Raw genomic sequence first — 7,402 nt, 5'->3', positions numbered from 1 at the left:
CAAATTCACATGGAAAATCTGGTGCTCATGGTGGTGCCTGAGTCAAAACATTTCATAATCCACCAGCCCCATGCACCTTATTATTTCAAAGGGGCCTTGCCCCTTTGTAAGAAGTTTGCTAGCTGTGGTCAGTAATAATACTAATGCTTTGTCTTTGACCTGAAACTCTCTTCCTTTAGCCGCCTGGTCGTAGTTACTCTTTTGTTTCTGTTGGGCTTCCCTTATGATTTTCTAGGGCCACTTGTCTCAAGGCTGGCAAACAAGCCTGCAAAACATCATGATGTGCCTTGGCCCCTATTGGGCATAACATGGGTTGCACCCACCCTTCTTTAAGTAGTGTCAATAGTCCCCATTATGGGCTTATGTCATAAATTAGTTCAAAGGGTGAGAACTTTATGGATGCCTGTGATACATCCCTCAGGGCAAATAATAAAGGGATAATCAAAAAGTCCCACTTTCTGGTGTCCTTCCGGGTGCACCTACTGGTTTGTCCCTTCCTAGGTGACCACCCATGGGTGTTGTATGCACAACCCACAACAATACCTCACAGAAAGTTGTGGGCACCATTAACTGTGCCATTTCTTTCCCTTCCATATGCCCCTTCTTGACCTGATATGGAAGGCCATTTCTTACCCCATGGCGGGGTTCCCTCTGGTTCAGTTCAGGCCTTATTTCCTCTAGCTCTACTCAAGCAACTTCTTCCATACAAATTCTCTCAAATTCCTCCTCATTTCTCTGCCCAGAATTGAGCCCCACCCATTATCTCCTCTAAACTTAAGACCTCCTCTGACCCCTTGGAAGTCCCAGCCTCTTTCTTGCCCATCTATCCTTCTTCATGGAGTGGATATCACTGTTCCTTCACCTAATGTTTTACTTACTCAAGTTCATCATATATAGGAGGCCAGTCTTGTCCTATGATCATGTTGCAAGCTAAGTGGGGGGGGGCTACCCTTACTTTCATGTCACTCTGAAACCTAAGGATATTCAGGGGGACAAAGCATCGCTCATATTGTCAGGATTCCCTGTGCATGCAGGTCATCCTCACTGGTCTGGCAGACCTAGCTGTCTGGTGGGGAACTCGACCCAAATCATGGTCTGCACGCACCCTATATAGAAGGTCACCTTAATGGGTCTCCTGTCAACTAAGGCTGCTGTCACTGGCCATGCCCAGGTCACAGGCTCCTGCTGCTCCTGACACTGCTGACACTGCTGATCTCCCCATGGGAAACACCTTCAGCTCCTACCAGGCCACATTTCCCTGGCGCTTAGAAGTGGTTTTCAAAGGATTCTTATCCCCAGGTTTCCTGGAGAACCATGTCCTATGGTCCCACAGCTGGTCTCATTTATTTGCACAATTAACCAATTAATTATACAATATCTGTAATGTGTAGAGGAGCCCGAGAGTGTTTTCAAGTGCTATTGGTCCTAATTCTGAATTCCATCCAAATTAAGCTCAGGAGAGAGAAGGACTTGTGCTACCCTTTTAACACACACATACACACACTTATCTACAGCAGTGCTGCCAACTCTTACGATTTTTTGCATTGTTCCTAAAAGTCTGCACTTCAGGAATGTGAAAAACTTAGCTCTTTCTTTTATATATATATATATATATATATATATATATATATATATATATATGGAAATATGTATAAAAGAAAGAGCTAAGTTTTATTATTATTATTATAACTACAATAAAGAGCTAAGTTTTTCACACAATACGTGTGAAAAACGTGTGTTTGTGTGTGTGTGTAAAAGACCTAGGTTTTTCACATTCCTGAAGCATAGACTTTAAGAACAACACCAAAAATCATGACAGTTGGCAATACTGCTACAGCGTAGAGGTGGCTGAGGACCATTTATGGAGCACCTTAGAAACTGCCTTCCATGACTAGAGCTGGTTAAGCATTTTCTGAGAAAACTTTGTTTTTGTCAGAAAATGCCAGTTTGTCAGTCAAAACTGTTCCTTGGAAAGAGTCCTTTTTGACAAACTCCCCTGTTTGAAAAACATTTGGAAAAAAAGGTTTGACATTTTCAAAAAGTCCCCTTTCAAGAAATTCAAAATGAACAGCTTTGTCTTTATTCTTTACACTGAAAATAGTAAAATATTGAAATGAAATATTTCAATTGGCCCAATTCAAATTATTAATAGTGCTTATAATAATTATTATTTGTAGTAATAGTAATGTCATGAAAATGTTCAAGATACTGATTTTTTATTTATTTATTTATTTATTTATTTTACTCTGATTTGGACTGGGAAAAATTTCTGAACTCTCAAAAAGTCTGTCAGGGCAGTAACACTACTTCTACAGCATCCCTAGCCTTGGCCTTCACTGTGTCACAGGAGCAGCTCAGAATATTGAAAGCATAGCATGCTTCAGCCAGGTCCCCTTTTTCAGTCAGCCCCCCTCTCTTTGGTACCCAAGGAAGACTCCAACATTGGGGGATACCCATGTAGCCATTTCAGTTATATTTCCAATTCCTGTATTGCATCAGTGGAGCCAGCATAAATTGAGGCCATTGCGGTTTCTGTATTGTAGTGAAATTTTTAAACAGCCCAATGAAATTGCCTCCTGACTGCCTAATTCAAACCCCAAAAGGCAACATGAAATGTAGGCCAAGACTCATTTCAGAGTTGTAGAGCAGGCAAATAAGTAAGAGACTCTTCCCTGTAAAGGTCAGCCACATTGCCCATGTACTTTTAAAACCACATAAGTACTATTTAGAGGGCTAAACTGAGACACACATGATAGCTTTGCTTTGGGCTGGCCCTCTGCACAGTGTTGAGGTTTACCATACAGGCAGAACATTAGTGAATGTTGTAGTGTAATGCCTCAAATGATTTTATGTTCAGAAGCAATGGATTGCATATAGAAAGCAAGTTACATTCCCACAGGAAAGCTTCCATTAGCTTTTCACTAAAAATAAGTTTTCAAGGCTTCAAACCATTGTTCTGTTTGGTGTTAACTCAAGGATCATACAAAGAGGATCTACACTCCTGACATCTCACACTAATACTACAATACTCATTTTACAACTACCTTTTGGCCAGGAGAAAAACTAGGCTGATAAGGGGACGTTACACATTCCTGTGGCACTTTCTATACAAAGCTCTCCAAGTTTTTACAGACATAAATAACCGAGACAAAGGTTTCCAGAGAAGCCTAGGGAATTTAGTTACCTGCCCTGTTCAATGGGCTGTGGTTCCTCATTTAGGGTGCTTTTGATACTTAGCGTGAATGTCTACCTGTGCCCCTCAGTGCTCAGTTGGTACTTCAGCAAATACTAAATGACTGCACCATACCCATTAGTACTGTGCAATCCTGGAGGCACACGGGTCATTTCTGATGCTACTGCACAGAGTGACTGCACCGTAGCGGCACAGTTAATGCTCGCTAATGCTATGTCACTGTAGCAATGATCTATGGCAACATAGCTCATTGCTACAGTGGTGTAGCATCTCATGTAGACAAGCCCTGTGAACCCCAAAACCCTGCAAGAGGTAGATCAATATTATTTCCCTCATTTTTCAGGTGAGGAATTTCAGACACAGGGAGGTTACATGACTTGTCCAGGTTTACACAAACAAGTTGTAGCCAGTTCTCTTAACACTCAGCCCTATGGTTCAACCACAGCGGTATTGTCACGTTTAGAAAGAAATAACCTAAGGACCTCACTGATTACCCTTAGCCTATAGCTTACAACCAATCCTTATTGAAGATGTGAGGTTTGCTGAATAACATTCTTTTTCGTTTGATGTATTCCTATTCCACTGGATGCGGTTAAGTTGACTTATGGACTATACCCAAGTTGTTCCTTTTGGAAGTGCTTTGCAAGTAATAATTAATTTTTCACAGCAAGCAACTCGAGCAACTTCTTGAGTTTCTAAAATGAAAATGTAATAGCACCTACCAAGCACTGTTCTAGCTATATAGTTAAGCCCAGATGTGTTGTTTCAGAGTAGACCATCTCGTCATAGTCCATGTACAAGAGGAGGGGAGGGGGAAAAAAAGATCATGGTTCCCCAACATGGAAGGGCTTGTACAGTACCCACTCAGCCTACAGCTCATGGAACATCCCTTATCAGGTGTGAATGACTTCAGGACAGATGCATATGTCATGTTTTAGTCTGGCTGTACATGTAAATGGAATTACTATCAGCCTCTATGGATACACACTAAACTCCTCTGAATCAGTCAGACCTCACTAGAACTTCCCTCCGCCTAAAATGCTTGTATCTCCAAAAGACAGCCTGACAGAGATACATCTGGTTCATCTCTGGGTAATGTGGAGTCCTTTCTGACCCCTTTGAATTTACTTTTTGTTGCTCCTCTTGGCTCTACTGCCAGATGGTTCTGATTTAATTCATTTAATGCCTCCAATATCCATATGGGAGGTTTTTTTTTTGGGGGGGGGGGGTTTGAGCACATCAACAGGCAGAGTTTGGGGTCAGGTCTTCAGTTCAGATTAGTAAATTTGTATCCTTGCCACTGTATCTTTGGTAATCTCTACAAAATTATTCTACAATTTTATCATTGTCTTTCTGGCATCAGCACTGGTTTCTAAATAAAGAAATCAAGTTTGAAATTGAGTTGAGTGATAGTGAAGGTCCTGTCTACTCTAACCCTTCTGTTCTTAGAGAAAAGATTTTGCTTTGTATTTGATTTTTTTTCACAGAATTTGGCACTAGACAACAGCCCTAGTGACCAAAGTCCTCCAGACACAAAACAGACGTGGCATAGACAGGAACTAAGGTAGCACCCAATTTAGTGTCTCACTTTATCCATTTCCAAGTTGAAGCCCATCAATTGAATGAGACATAAAACAGAGGTCCAAGTCCCTTGTGCTCATTAAAGGTCCTGTGGCATCTTTCACAAGAGTACTGCTATTGGCATTAGAGGGTACTTTGGCCAAATTCTGTCTTGGGCCATTATGTTCTATCACCATAAAAGTTTCTTCTGCAGTTTCGGTAAAATACAGTATTATTTTTATCCGGTCCTGTATTATTGTGGTATGCTGTTAAGCAGGTACTATGACACATTCACGAAGTAGCTACTTTTACTTTTTTCACTGCTTTTACATTACTCCTAGATGCATTGTGTACTTTGTAATCAGTTTCTAAAATGTTTTGTGATCTTTGGATAACTGCCAGTTAATTACTATTATCAGGAAAAATTCTACTGCTTTCCTTAAGCTCCCACTCCAGTTTGATACACCTCTCACTGGACTATAAAGCTTTCTCCAGTTTCAGGAACAGACACATGGAAAGTATTTCTCTTGAAAGAAAGTGCACTGTATTAAGAATATTTACTACAGGCTTCTTTACTTATATGGCCAAATTCTGGTCTAGGTAATAGCAGCATATATCAGGCATAACTACTGATTTCATTGAAATTATTCTGCACTTACATTGGTGCAACAGAGCAGATTTTGGCCCAGTTGTATGATTTGATATTATTTGATGAGCAAGAAAATAAAAAAACACTTGGGAAAATACTACTGATGACATATCACCCTTTCAGAAAGCCACCAAGCTGTGTGTGGTTTTGCTCTTCAGTTTATAGGGCAATTTTATCAATACTCAGTGAATTTTCCAGAGGCAGAAAATTTAGGAGGTTAAAGGTTATGACTAACAATCCAGGCACTTCTCTGACTGGGATGCAAGAGCAACAAATATAGTCAAAACATTAGAAACACTTTCAACTTGCAGCCTACCTGCTCCCTGTATTTGCTTGAATTGGATGGAGGGGATAAAAAAGAGGGGGCGGAGGAGGGAGAGAGAGACAGAGAGAGAGAGACTCAAAAACAAGGCTCAGAGCTGGAAAAAGAAACAACAGTGGAAAGGTCAAGGTTCAGATGATGGTATCACATCCTCCTTTCATCCCTGCAGTTCACACGAAGGCCGGGATCCTTGCTTTGCTTTACTTTGGGGAAAACTCTTGCTTTATTTGTTCATGTTGAACTGCTATCAGAGCTAGATGTCTCAGTGTTGTGTTTTAATAACATCAGTTTCCCTGGACCAGATACATATGAAGTCAGTTAGACGATTCTATAAACAATGGCTCCAAGTCACGCAATGCAGGATTCCTGATTCCAAGATAACCTTTTAAAGGGCACAGCTTGCGAGGCAAGGGTTGAATTCTTCAGCCAGACATGAAGGTGAATCTCCAAATTCAATGCTGCTCAACTGTAAAGAGCCTCAACTCTTTTTGGGGAGTGGCTTCTTGTTTTGTTTCCCCCTCCCTGGTTATTACACTTGACTGATCTTGCTGCTTTCCCCCTCCAGAGAGCATACTTTGTTGACAAGTCATTTTAGAAGACCCAAGGAGAGTATTTTCCTTTGAAATCTATTAAGAGGAGCAGTGTCTCACTAAAATTTTAGCAAGTGCTATCTCTCATCACTTTCATTTTCGAGTTAGACAAACAAGTCACGTATTTTCGAATATTCCCAAACCAAAACATGGGAGGATTAATTCAGTGTATTATGGGAGAAGAAGGCAGAGTTTGCTAGATACATGTTGAGTTAGCTTCTCTTTATTTTTTAGCCTTCTCATTATGCAATTATTACTAAAGACTTTCATCTAAGTTTCTTTATTGACTGCTAGTTACAAATTAATTTCCAAAGAATCCCATTAAGGCCCTTTCAGTTACATTTGCAAAGGTATTATTTCCCTTTCTGTCATGTAAGAGCAAATTAGAGGCTTGAAACTGTAATTTCTTTCTTACCATGTTTATGCACTCTCATCTGCTATTGGCACATTTAAATGGGCCTGTGTTCAATGCACAAGTAGGCAATTTGCATTTCCAGTTGAATAAGTACACATGCTGAAATATACAGTAAATTTAGGCTTTTTATGAAAGTTAGACTTATCATGTGTGCACAAGCACACATGCGCATACACCTTTTTTTTTTCCTCTACAGGTACCAATAACCTGAATTTGGAGCAGCTTGTGCTTTTATTTTATTTATTTATTTATAGCTGTGGGAGTGTTGATGAACATGAGAGTTTTCATAATGAGCTGTTGTTATAAGGTAGCTCATGAGTCATGACTTAAGTCCTGAGTGGCTGGTATCAGCTGTTATCTGAGCTATATTGCTGCACACTTCAATCTAATACAGAGCTCCCCAGAGTAACTTTAAACAAATCTGGCTGAAGTAGCAGAGTGCTCCAAGTGGACTAATTGACCCTGAGTTGTGGTTTGGATGGAGGAATGTGATTCAGCTCATTATATTCATCTGGATTTAGCTCTACATCTAAACCTCACCAGGTATGTGGGTTTCCAGACCTGAGACTTGAGTTATCCCCCATCTGCATTACAGAGAGTGTGTAAATAATTAAACAAAACTTTGGTTGAAGGCAACATTCTTTTGTTATATGAAGCAAGTTCATCTTAGTTA

The sequence above is a fragment of the Alligator mississippiensis genome, chromosome 2 (assembly GCF_030867095.1).
Source record: "Alligator mississippiensis isolate rAllMis1 chromosome 2, rAllMis1, whole genome shotgun sequence".
In the NCBI taxonomy this organism is placed as follows: domain Eukaryota; kingdom Metazoa; phylum Chordata; order Crocodylia; family Alligatoridae; genus Alligator; species Alligator mississippiensis.
Note: the sequence above shows the minus strand (reverse complement) of the source record.